The 13,606-nt window shown below is 36.8% G+C and overlaps 1 pseudogene; it reads right to left on the bottom strand.

Moving 5' to 3' along the window:
* On the bottom strand, positions 1 to 2,839 carry LOC115933462 (immunoglobulin heavy variable 3-23-like; annotated as a pseudogene).
* Between the last annotated feature and the right edge of the window lie 10,767 nt (positions 2,840 to 13,606).

Here is a 13,606-nt window from a genome sequence, read left to right as displayed (position 1 = left end):
TCAGCCCCTCCCTGGGAGCCGGCAGATCCAGGCCCAGTAGTAAGGACTGGTTGTGATGGAGTGGCCAGAAACAGTGCAGGTGATGCAGAGGGGCAGTGCAGGCTCTTCAGGTCCAGGGCTGACTCCTGCAGCTGCTTCTGGGACAGGGCATGTGAGTACATGGGGAATCAGTCCCTGTCAGTCACATGTACCTACACTCACCCCATAGACCCACATCTGAGACACTCACCCTGGGAGAGCCGTCACCAGGCACAGGAGAAGACAGACATAATGCCATCTTCTTCGTGAACACAACTCTGCATTCCCCAGATACCTTAGCCCTGCCTGAGGGGAGAGCTGTTAGCTTCCACAGTCCAAAAGCATTTTATACCGTCGAGCCTAAAGGATAGTTTGGATGTGGCAAAGCCTTGTACTTATACGAGAGAAGGACATAGGTCTGACTCCCTGTGGGTTTGAATATGTTTTATTGTTGTCTGTCTGTTTTCAGGTTGACATGAAGCACTTCCTTGCCAAAAACTACAGTCATGACATTTAATAAAATTTGCTTTATTCCTATTTTCCCACCTGTGACATTTGACCTTCTGTATTGAGTGAGCAATGTGCATACCTTACAGGAGAAATTACAAAATAATTCTCTAAGTCATCAGTATCACACGAATGCTACCCTGTCCTTACTGCCAAATATCTTCTGGAAAAATTTAAGTAAAAATAAATGACAAGTTGCGTTCTTAAATTGAAAGTAGCATAACATTCAGAAACTCATGAAATCCCTTTGCCAAAGGTACTCCCACTAGAACTTAACAACCCATGGTCTGCTTCCTCAAGGGCAAAGACAATATCACCCTATGACTTGATTCATCAAAAGCCCATGTATTTTCCATTTTACCTTCAGCATTATACTCTGATTTATCACATGCCAATACAGAGAAGTATTTTAGGGGATCGATGTGCTATGCAGAAATATTCAACAGGATGTTAAAAATATCCTAAATAGCTTCTTTACTGCCATCAACTTGTAAATTATTTATTTTCCAAGAGACATCGGAGAAAAACAGTCACAAACATTGTAAAAGGGGCTAATTACAATTAACAACAAATGCAGCAGTGACTCCAGGATGTCAATCCATAGGTTTATGAGTGAAAATGAGGTGGGTTACATAAATTGTTTTGAGACGATTTTCCTTGCTTGTAGAGTCAATACCAAGGTTGGCATCAATATAGGGTTAAACAGTGATTTGCTGGGAAGATGTCCTTGTAGAAGTGATTTTTATAAGGTCATGGTGGCTTCTATCAAAGGTTGTGGTTAAGCAGAATCCATTCATGGTTGTTCTTGTTATCAGGAGTATGTGCATGGGAAACCTCCTTCATTGTCATTCCTAGTTCCATTTGTCAGGGTTTTAACACAAGTGGATCTATTTTGATTCTGACAACTTTCACACCCTCTTTCTAACACTGCTGGTGAGGAAGGTGACTCACTCTGTGGTACTTTGCACAGCACAGGACAAATTTCACATCCACATCCCATTTTGACCACACAAGCTCATCCTCTTCACTACTGTTGGCCACTTGCATTCCCAGGTGAGTCTCCACATGACACACTGGAGGGTGCTGAGCAATGGGAGAGAGGAAAGTCCTATCAGCCTCTCCCACGTGGCTGCAGGAGCCACAGCCTGAGCCCCACCTCAGCTGCAGGGAATGGGCTTGAGACCTCGAGCTTTGGCAGCAAGAACCACATCCCCATTTTACAGGAAGCACGAACAGCACAAGGAAGAGCAAGAACAACAACAACAAATAAAAAGAAATAGAGTGGGCTAAGAGCAAAAGGGGCCCCAGATCAGTGCTGATACTAAGTTGCATACTTTAGTGTCAGGAGAAGGGTCAGGCATGAAAACTGTGAGGTTCTACATGACACTGACCCTGGCCCAGACTCTATTGGCTGTGATCACAATTCCTAAAGACCGTCCTACTCAGGGAATCTCACTGAGGTTTCTGTCCTGAGTCTGACTGGAGAAGACTCACCAGGTATCCCTGAATTTCCTCAATACTCTGATCCTGGTGACAATGGTTGAGGGCTTTTCATCTCTGTAAGCATCAATCTGTGTTTTGTGCATAGGAGAATAGGTTTTCACATTAAAATAATCATTTTAAAAATATGTAGAGATGACATTGGTAAGCACAGAATTCTGAACTTAGAGAGATTCCCTAGAGAAACTCTAAAAAGATGAAGTCCCACATCCTGACAGGAAACCAGCCTCCATCTGCAACTTGCCTCTGGGGATGACTCTGATCAGTGGGTCCTGTGCGCCCCCCACAGCTGATTTCCCCCAAGCATTCTGCAGAGAGGTTTGTGTCTGGGCTCACACTGACTTCCCCTCACTGTGTCTCTTGCACAGTAATACACAGCCATGTCCTCGGCTCTCAGGCTGTTCATTTGAAGATACAAGGAGTTCTTGGCATTGTCTCTGGAGATGGTGAATCAGCCCTTCACGGAGTCTGCATAGTATGTGCCACCACCAGTACCAATAGCTGATACCCACTCCAGACCTTTTCCTGGAGCCTGACGAACCCAGTGCATAGCATAGCTACTGAAGGTGAATCCAGAGCCTGCACAGGAGAGTCTCAGGGACCCCCCAGGCTGTACCAAGCCTCCCCCAGACTGCACCAGCTGAACCTCACACTGGACACCTGCAAACAGAGAGACACAAAGGTCAGAAATTGCCACACATCACATACCCACTGTTTCTCTCATTCATGCCCATTCACACTCAATATCTCTAGTTCTCCATGAATCACCATTTAATATAGCAAAAAGGAAAACCCGGCTCAGCACAAACTCCATGGTGATTCCTGTGTGTTCAGTCCTGATCACTGAATGGAAACACCTGGGAATCCCAAGGCTGGGGCTCCACACCCAGAGCTGCAGGGTCAGGGCTGGGCTGGTTTCATCAGGAGAGGGAGGGCTCTATTTGCATGTCACCTACTATATAGCAAGCTATGGGGTGGGACTCCTGAGGAGAGGGCAGGGCCCAGAGTAGATGAGAGCGTCCTGGGGGATTTTGATGACAATGATTGTGTTTGGGAAAATGCTGTCTTAATGTGAAATTGTTGTGCGATAAACATTTAACAACTATCATATTTTTAATTATTTTTACCTATGTGTATAAATGATGTTATTTAGCAGTCAGTGGTTTCTTCATTTACAGATGTAAAAGTGAACCCACACATGGAGGGGCTATGTATGTGTCTAAAGGCTTATATCTGGCATGAGTGAGTCCTAGTACCTGGTCCTATGCTCCTCACAGCTGGCCTCAATTGCTCTCTTAACCAACTATTGGACAGAGCTAAATGGGCCTAGTGTGGTTTGCAGAATCCACTTCCTGCCACGAGAACCTGTGTGATTTTGCTGCGTTTACCTAAAAATACAGAAACATCTAGGCATCAGGCAGATAAATTTTTGGTGTATCTGATATTTAATGTATTCATTTGTTCCTTCTTATCATCCCTTTTTGGTCTAAAATTTCACTTGTTTACTTGTAATAAATTTTATGAGTTTTAATTGACAGACGATAAAATTCACATATTTAACCTGCACAATAGTAAACTTTGATAAAGAAAATCTCTATTTTCAAGAAGGTGACAAGTCAACTCACCTGAGAATTCCTCTTGCTCTTTTACAGACATATTTTTGTTTTTCTCCTCTTTTCTTCTACCATTTCTTTATAAAAGTACTGATGTTTTCATATTTCTTTAGTTTTTATTCTCTAGAATTTATAAGAATGAAATAATATAGTATGTACTCTTATCTATTTGGCTTATTTTTCTCAGTAGAAATACTGAGAATTAAACCTTTTATGTTGTATTGTTTATTTTTTAATAAATAATAGGTAGCATTTCAGCAAACAAATGTAGCATAATTTGTTTTTCTAAGTTGCTAATTGGTATCCAAACTTTTCATTACTTTGGGTCTTACTAATAAATCTGCTACTCAATTTGGTAATGTACATAGATGATAAATTATATATAAAATATATTATTTTTGCAACAACAATAACACGTAAACAAGAGAATGTGCTATTTGGCAAATTTTCTTTAGCATGTCAAATAATTGAAGTTATGAAACAAAAAACAAACCTGTAAACCAAAGAGTGTCTGAGACTAATCTCAATAGATTTAGGAAGTTCATTTTCCAAGATTAAGGACATGCCTGTGACACCGCCTCAGGGAGTGCTGATGATGTGTGCCCAAGCTTGTGGGCACAGCTTGGTTTTATACAATTTAGGGAGGCATGAGACATTAATCAATATATGTATATAAGATGTACATTGATTTAGTTCAGAAAGGCAGGACAACTTGAAGTGGTGAGAGGGCTTCTAGATCATAGGTAGGTTTGAGAGAAATGGTTGCGTTATTTGAGTTTCTGATTAGCCTTTAACTGAATGCACAATTTACAGGAATAGTCACGTAGGCCTTAATCTGGCTTAGTGAAACAATAGAGCAAAGGCAGCAATCAGATATGCATTTGACTTACATGAGCAGAGAAATGACTCTGTCTGTCTTTGGCCCACAAGGATTTTACTTGTGGTCAAATTTTGAAGGAGGTCTGTAGCTTTTAAAAACCTTAGTAGCTATCATTTTAGTGAAAGAATGGAGGTGGATTTGCCCCAAACAGTTTTCAGCTTGACTTCCCTTCGGCTTAGTGATTTGGTGGTCCCAAAGGTTTATTTTCCTTTCAGGAACGTGGAAATCTTGAAAGAAATGAGTTCTTGTAGAGAGAAATGAAGCCATAGTGTTAGCTAAACTGAGGCCAAGGCTGCCACATGAAATATAGCCTATTACAAGACAAAGCTACAAACGTGTTGGATTGCTTAAATTCCAGTGTGGTAAACGTGTTGTCGTGTAAAATTCTCAGGAACCACATACTGAAGGGCACTGATAAAGTGAATTAAATATGGCCTGAGAAGGACTCCGTACTTCTGTGTTTGAGTCCTTCCGGACAAACTGTAACCTACCTGAATAGGTGGACAAGATTGAAAAGCCAACTTCAGAGCATGAGCCTGTAACAATAGCGGAGTCTTGGCCAATTCCAGCAGCCATACCTCAACCACTCATACACTCTTGAGTGTGCACATTTTGTTTAAATAAGACAAAAGCAACCTGTAACCAATCCAGCTGTTTCTGTACCTCACTTCTGATTTCTGTACATCATTTTTCTAATCTATAAACCTTCTTCCACCACGTGACTGCACTGAAGTCTCTTTGAATCTGCTGCGATTCTGGGGGCTGCCCAATTCATGAATCATCCATTGCTCAATTAATCTCATTAACCTTAATTTGGCTGAAGGTTTTCTATTATCCGCATTCCTATACAATTGAATCCCTTTGTTCTAGAATGAGGACACTCAGAAAAATCTTCCTTTCCCAAAGTGTCTGTCTGAGACAGAAGGAGAGCCCATACTACTGAAATGCGTTCAGACCCACCTCCCTCATCAGCACTACAGAATAAAGGGATTACCTACCATACAGGGGCAAGCCACTGAAACCATGATTCCAGAGGCACTGGTGGAGCCCCAGAGGAAATGGGATAAAAACCAAGGTTCTCACCAAAGTTCCATTGAAATGTACCTCCTCTCTGTCATGGAATCAAATCCTTAATCTCCAGGGCATCGCAGAAGACGTAGAAGACGATGATAATAGTGGAGACTATTGGAGGTGTGGGAGGGAACACCTGGGAAAAACAGGAGAAAATATATGTATTTAACTCAGTAGACTTCAAGCTATTTACATGTTAATTAACTGGAATATTTCATAGCTAAATACCTGATCTAGCATGAGAAATAATATAGATGACACATGGAGAATGCAACAGTGGGAAGCTGAGGTTCAAGTTCTGATGTTTGTTTACTGATATTTGTCCGCTGGCATGTCCAGAACTTCATGAGTACAGAACTCCTCTAATAGTGAAACAAACACTCACAGAACATGCATTTTTGTTTGAAATAAGTGTAATTCAGATGCTGGTAAAATTTTCTCCTCAGACTCCTGTGCACCAGCTCCAGGGCTGACGTCTGTGTTGAGTGGGTTCTGGGCCTGCCCTGCAGCTATGCCCTCACCCTGCTGGGGAGGATGCTGTTTGGGCTCACAGAGCATATTCTCCCAGTGTTGCTCTCCCAGAATGAAAGGGCTGTCCCCTGGTTCACAATCCTCTTTCAGCAGCATCTGATGCTTTTGAAATTGTCTCTTGAAACAGTGATTTGTCATTACTATACCCAGTAAACTGCAGGGAAAGCCCAAGCACAGATTCATGAAACCACCAGAGAGTCACTTCCCTGGGACTGTCAGATGCAATGACACAGTCAAGATCCATGGTGAGTCCAGAAACTTTCAGATAATTCATAGGAGCCTCTTATTTCTCTTACAATTCTCTATTCAAAGGTCATGTCAAAAAGTATCTTCACAGAGAGAACTACATGGCTTAAAGCCCACAGAAATGAAAACATGCATGTACACACACATATACACCAACCACCCCCCCCCACACACACACACACACGCAGAGTGGTATGGCTGATTTTTACAGTAATTGGCTCCTAATTTGGGATCTTTCCTAGTGTAAACCAAAGGTTTCTGAGACAGATCTCAATCAAATTAAAATTAATTTTCCCAAAGTTAGGACAGCCTGCAAGAAAAATAAAAGTAACCACAGAAACTGTGTGTGGTTAGTGCCATTCCTTAAAGACGATTTTTAGGGCTTTCAATATACACAGAGGAAAAGCTGGGTAGAGGGGAAATTTGGATGGTAAGAAAATTTACATGTGTAATGAAAAAGAAGCACATAGGGAAATATAAAATTACGTAGTTCTCCTGCAGTAAGTCAGCACTTTCCCATGCTGTTCTCATGATAGTGAATAAGTCCCATTAGATCTGATAGTTTTATCAAGGGGAGTTCCCCTGCACAAACTCTGTCTTGTCTGCTACCATGTAAGATGTCCCTTGCTTTCCTGACATGATTGTGAAGTATCCCCAGCCATGTGGAACTATAAGTCCATTAAACTTCATTCCTTTACAAATTACCCAGGCTTGGTTATGTTTTTATTAGTAGCAGGAGAACAGACTAATATATTTATTTTGCCAAAGTTAAGAACCCACCCATGACAAGCCTCAGGAAGTCCTGAGACATGTGCCCAAGGTGATAGAAGTACAGCTTGCTTTTATACATTTTAGAGAGACATAAGACATCAATCAATATATGTAAAATGTACATTTTTTTTCCTTCAAGACAGGACAAATTGAAAGGGGGTTTTGCAGTTTAGAAGTAGATAAGACACAGTAGGTTGCATTATTTTACTGAATCCACAATTTAGTCAGACTTAGTGAATCTTCATTTTTTCATAAATGATACTGAAGAGGAAGCAATCAGATATGTATCTGTCTCATGTGGGCCTCAGAGGAATGACTTTGAATAGAATGGGAGGCAGATTTGCCCAAAGCCCTTTCCAGTAAAGCAACCTTGTTGTCTGGAATATCACCGAAGGTTCTTTGTGTTGTGGCTATGAAAATCAAGGACACAGACACACAAAAGGTGAGGTTGGAGCAGAAATTTAATATGTAAAAGGAAAAAAAAAAGCTCTCTGTCACAGAAAGGGGTCCCAAATGGGTTGCTGTGATGCAGTAAAATGTAAGGATTTTTATAAATGTGCTACTGGGGAGAGGGTATCTCATCAACATAGGGTGCAAAAACAGGAGCAGGTGTGCCATCTGCATAGAGCTAAGTCTCTGGCAGCCCCATCTCATGCTTTTATTATGCAGGTGGGGACTTAGCTTGGTCTGCTCCACGTTCCTTATCTCCTTCCACCATGCATGTGCTGAAAAAGGAGGGAGGAGTTTCCATGCCAGGTCCCAGGTACCTCCTTGCAGCTGGGGGCATCCCAAACCCCGTACAAGCTAACAGCTTTCCTAACTCAGTGTGACCCCAGAAAAGGAAAGGAATGTGCTCATTAAGGCCCAGTGTTTTTATTGGGACCCATCCTATGTATGTGAACTTTGGTGATTACAAACAGAAATACCCTCTCTGCCACAGTTGTTTATCTATATTTTACAGCCTGATCTTTCAGGCTGCTCTTTGTTAGAAGTGATCTCTTTGAACTGTGTCTGATTAGAAAAGAAGTTATTTTTGAGCTGATTGTTGTTAGAAGAAAAGTTTTTGCCAGAGACTCTTTCATCCTAACTATCTACCTAAATAATTTCTATCTCCTATTACACCAGCTGGACTCTTCTCTTTAGCTTAGTGTTTTTGGGGTCTCAAGATTTATTTTCTCTTCACAATAGGCAGGTACAAAAGGAGACTTCATATGTAATTAAGTTGCTTGTATTAGTCCATGTTCAGGTTGCTATAAGGACATACATGAGGCTGGGTAATTTATAAAGAATTTACATTGTCTAGCTGTAAGAAAGCACAGCTTAAATTCTGCTGGTTTCAAGTTAGGAAAAATATTTAAAAAGGGAAATAATTGAAAACGTTATTTTGGAGACTTGTGCAAAGATACGCTTTAAAATTCAGTCCAAATTGTAGAAAATAATATAAATTGAAAAGCAACTGGACAAGGTTAAAATCTATTAACTGATGCACTATAGTTTATTTTGAAATAATATTTCTCTCTATAATTCCCCAATTTTATTCGAGACAAAATCATAGTAGGACCAATTTATTTGTAAAATCAGTTTTAGGCTTATGAGACTTGGCCTGGTTTTTTTGTATAAGAGGCAGCAAAATAATCATTTAACATATTAGCTCTCCTTTTTTGTTTTCTATTTTTTGATTGTACATAGGCAATTTTATTCATAAATTGACTTTGCTAGAAATTTTTTGTAATGAGTCAAAGGGTAGAATCATTAAAATCTTCAAGCCCAGTCAATATTTTATCTGTGCCACCAGATAGCTATGTGAATTGGGTTACTTTCTCTTTTTTCAAGTTTCCAAGAAAACTTGGGAGTCCTGGGTCTGTCAGAAATTAAATTGTTTACTTATTACAGTTCAGGGCCCTGTAAAAAAAAAAAAGGTACATGCCAGTTTTCCCAAGGGGCTTTATCAGCTCTCCAGGTTAGATTCATTTTATAAAGTAAATATGAAAATATATAATTCAAGTTAAAGACTTAGTAAAATGACCATTGTCTCCAATTGTGCCCTGTTATGGAAGAAAGCAGATTTTTATTGAACCTATGCAAATAACTATTTTGATATAAGAATACTCACAGTTTCCAAATTTTGGAGAAATTATGTATATAAGAAGATATTATGTTTTTATTTTTTTCTTAATAAAGTATACCATACTCAATTGTTAACAACTGTGAATAGCTTAAAAGACAAACTTTTCCTGATTCTGAAAAAACAGAACATAAGTAATTAGCAAATGCTTTAAAGAATAAGACATAAAAATAATTTCAGTCTTCTGTCAATTCAGTTCATGCAATTAAGTCCTGTCCTGCTTAATATTAGATTAACAATCATCATAAATCAATCAGGTATCAATGAGAGTCTTGGAAGTTTTAATCTCTATACCAATGGCACAATTTATAAAATTGTCACAATCATATATTTAAGAGTACTCCTCAAAATTCTATAGATTATTATAAGCCACTTGATAAAGAATCAAAGTAAAACACCAACTGTGGATGACTGAAGTTTTAGAATAGCCATGGTTAAAGACAGAATTGAGGGGAAAATTTGGTTACTTCTGCAATAAACAGAAATTTTACATAATAATCATAAACACTAGCGATAAAATATACTAAGACATATCAAATCACTTGGATCTCATACAATTTTGGAAAATATGCTCTTTAATTTATATAAATATGGTCCAATTATATAGTCCACATTTATTTAAATATAGTCCAAAGTTAAACACTTTTGCAAATTTGACATTGCTTCCTGCATATTTTAATTATACCAAATAAGCTGAATATGTTTAATTTTGGCTTTGGGGACCTAATATCAGAAAAGAATAATGAGGTCAAATGACTGAATTTAGAATTTTATTTTGTGAAGTTTGTCAAATATCAAAAGTTTACAATGTTTGATATTACAAAATAAGATTACAGATTGTTGTAATGTAAGTTGTTTATTTAGTCCAGTGAGAACTCAGTGATTTTGAAAGAAAGCAAAAACTTTTATTTTTCAAAGAGAAAAATTAATTTTCTAAACAATAACCCCTTATAAGAACAGCATGAGAGAAGTTAAAACTGTCTCTCAATTCTGAAAAAATAAATCTATTACATTATAATTACTTTTACCATAAAATTTAATTTCAAATGATCTCATAAACTTTTATAAGTTTTTCAAATTAAAAAGTGGATTAATTCTTCAAGAAACCCTTGTCAATTAGTGTTTACTGTATAAAGAAACTTTCAAGTAATTTCATCTTTCAAAATTAGCTTTTACACTCTTACAAACCACTTCTTCTGTAACAGTCTCTGGGCCTGGAGTGGTTGAGTAGATTCAATTTCTGGCCTTGTGTCTTAAGTGTGTGATTAATTTTTATTGTCATTTTCTTCCACATCTCTAGATGGGGCTTCATTTGCTGTCAGAGTTTAAAATTTAGCAAGACTCGGTGTCTTTTTTATTTTTATTGTATTTATTTGTTTTTCCTGAGACAGAGTCTCACCCAGACTGGAGTGCAGTGGTGCAATCTCGGCTTACTGTAACCTCGCCTCCCAGGTTCAAGCAATTCTCCCTGCCTCAGGCTCCCAAGCAGTTGGGATTACATGCGCCCGCCACCACGCCCAGCTAATTTTTGTATTTTTTATTAAAATGGGATTGTGCCGTTTTGGCCAGGCTCATCTCTAACTCCTGCCCTCAGGAGATCCACCCTCCAAAGCCTCCCAAAGTGTTGTGTATCCTTTTTAGACCCAGGAATCAAAGATCAGTAATGTAGCAGCACAAGGCCTTTAAAAGTTATGCAGATAGTTACATTAACGTAATAACATTAATTTATATTTTCTCAAAATCTCAGTATTCCTAAGTAGTTGAAAAACTTAAAAACAGCTACAGAGGAAGTATTTCAAGAAAATATAAAATTTGTTTTATGCCATTTACCAAATGGGAGAAAAACACCTTCAGCAGTGTGACTGTTTCCCTGTGGGGAAATCCATGTAGATAACCTGCAAGTCAACTCCAATGAAACAAAGTATTTGATTAATTAGACATAGGAAGAATGTGTCTTGGATTAAAAGTGAAGATTTTGGTTTCATAGACAAATATTGACATTTAAAAAAACCCAAGAGCGCAGAATACTATATTGAAATAAAACATTTTATTAAGAACTTTAATATAAAAGATTTTTAGCATCAGGCAATCATAGCAGTTAGAAGCTAACAATGTTAGAAGTTAACTCTGTTAGAGGCTAACTGCTGTAAGAAAAAAAATGTTAGAGGAGCTCATGAAAAATTTGAGATCCTCTCAAGCCTTCTCAAAAGAGAATAAAACTGGCAAGATGCAGTAAGAGTTAAACTTTTGGGTTAAAAAATTAAAATATCTTATAATTTTATTGAGTAAATCAATACTTTAAGACAATTTTTCATTCTAACCAATCTTTAGTATATTTATATATTTTTATATGAAAGCCAGATCTCTACAAATCTATAAGGACTATTATAAATACTTCCCTTTTAATTATAGTCAACTTCATAATATGAAGTTATTTTAATAAATTAACTTTTTACAAACCTTAGTTTGACTTACAAAACCACTTATGTCATACTTGAACATATAGTTTTATTCTAAACATCACTCTTTCTTAAATAAAGTCATTTTTATTTTAGGATAAAAAGTTGCAATACAAGATTCTTTCTCATATAAAATTATTTTTATTTTTTTATTTTAACCTTTCATACCAAAAGTACTCCTCTATGTCTAAAAATTTCTTTTTTTTTTTTTTGAGACAGAATCTTGCTGTCACCCAGGCTGTGCAGTGGCATCTCTCTTATTTACTGGTTATGTTTAGGATGTTTTATAAGTAACCTCTGAATTAAATAAAATCTTTTTGTAAGAACAAATTTTTTACAAAAATATTTTCTTATAGTATACATTTTTTAAAACGATTAGCAATGACCTAAACATTTAGTCAATATCTATTATTTAATTAAACTTTAGATTTTTAAATTGTAGAACAAGTTTATTTAAAAGGTTTATTTTGTTACATTAACTTAATTTATTTTTTAAATAGCTTACCTAGATCATTTATGAAAACTATAATACTCATCCTTTAAAGTTTTTTCCCTGTTATCCATATTATAACTCATGAATTTCAGGTGTTTACCTAAGTAAAATTCTTACTAAATAAATGATTGTATTTCCAATAACTATTTACCTGTTTTTTATTAAAACAATAATATTAAACATCTTATTTGTCAAATTACAAAGATCATTCTGGTTTTAAATAGGTTAATAATTTTATAATCTTCATAGAAATGTTTCACACCATATAACATCCAGCTGCAATTTTAAATATAAAATCACTTGATCAATTGATATAAACCATAAGGTATTCTGATAATTGTTAAAATATTTCTAATTTTATTTTACCAATAATTTTGAAGCCAGCTTATTTATTACATATTTATTTAAGTTACATGTACTTCAGATGCATTAGGGCTCATTGACTTAATTTGAAATAGTTATTTATTTTAAAGTCAATTTTGTACCTTGTAGCCATAACACATAACAAAAAAAATATATATATGTACATAATACATACAAGCACACATTCACACTAATACAAAGATACTAGAGCTTTTACTTTAAAACTCTAGCTATGAAATATCAGTACAAACTCAACAGATGTTCAACAAAAAAGGGTTAGATGTAAACAGCGGTTGTCATCTTAAAACCAGTAGAAAGGCCCTGTAAACTGGAAAACAAAATATTTTTAAGCCAAAAACATATCCTCATCTTTCTTTATAAACTTCACCATAAATTGATTATACTCTCTTACTATTCTAATTTTTAGTAACCCTAATTCACAGTGAGAAGCCTAGGATTACTTAATTTAACATGACATGAATTTAAGATTTTAAATTACTGAAGACAATTATGAGTCTAAATTTACCAAATTAATATTTGTAAAGCAATGTAAAATGTAAAGGTGACTCTAAAAAAATAGATGTACATTTTCTTTACAAAGCATCTCACTAAACAGACTTAACTTGATTGGAGGTCTTTGAAACACAGCTTGATTACATTACTGCCCTTAGAGTGGGACCATTTAAGAAAAAGGGCCAAGAAAACATGCAGTTTTTAATTCATAAAGTACAATTGCTTATGCAAATGTGCAAAGAAATGAGTAGCCTTCTATAGTGATGACCATTTCCTGTAAACTGCCCTCAGCCACACCTAACATAGCTTTCAAAGCCACCCCTAAAATTACCGCTTTCATTCACTATTGCACACACCATGAATGAATCCTCTCAAAGTACAACGTAATTCTGGTAGCATCCAAAGCCAAAAACATGACACAATACAAGAAAGCAGAGCTTTATACTTGCTCTGCTTTATACCGAAGAATCTGCCAATGATTGAAACCACAAAGGAAGCAGAAAAACTCCCAACATG

The sequence above is a fragment of the Gorilla gorilla genome, chromosome 18 (assembly GCF_029281585.2).
Source record: "Gorilla gorilla gorilla isolate KB3781 chromosome 18, NHGRI_mGorGor1-v2.1_pri, whole genome shotgun sequence".
NCBI lineage: Eukaryota > Metazoa > Chordata > Mammalia > Primates > Hominidae > Gorilla > Gorilla gorilla.
Note: the sequence above shows the minus strand (reverse complement) of the source record. Positions and strands in the feature narration are given on the sequence as shown.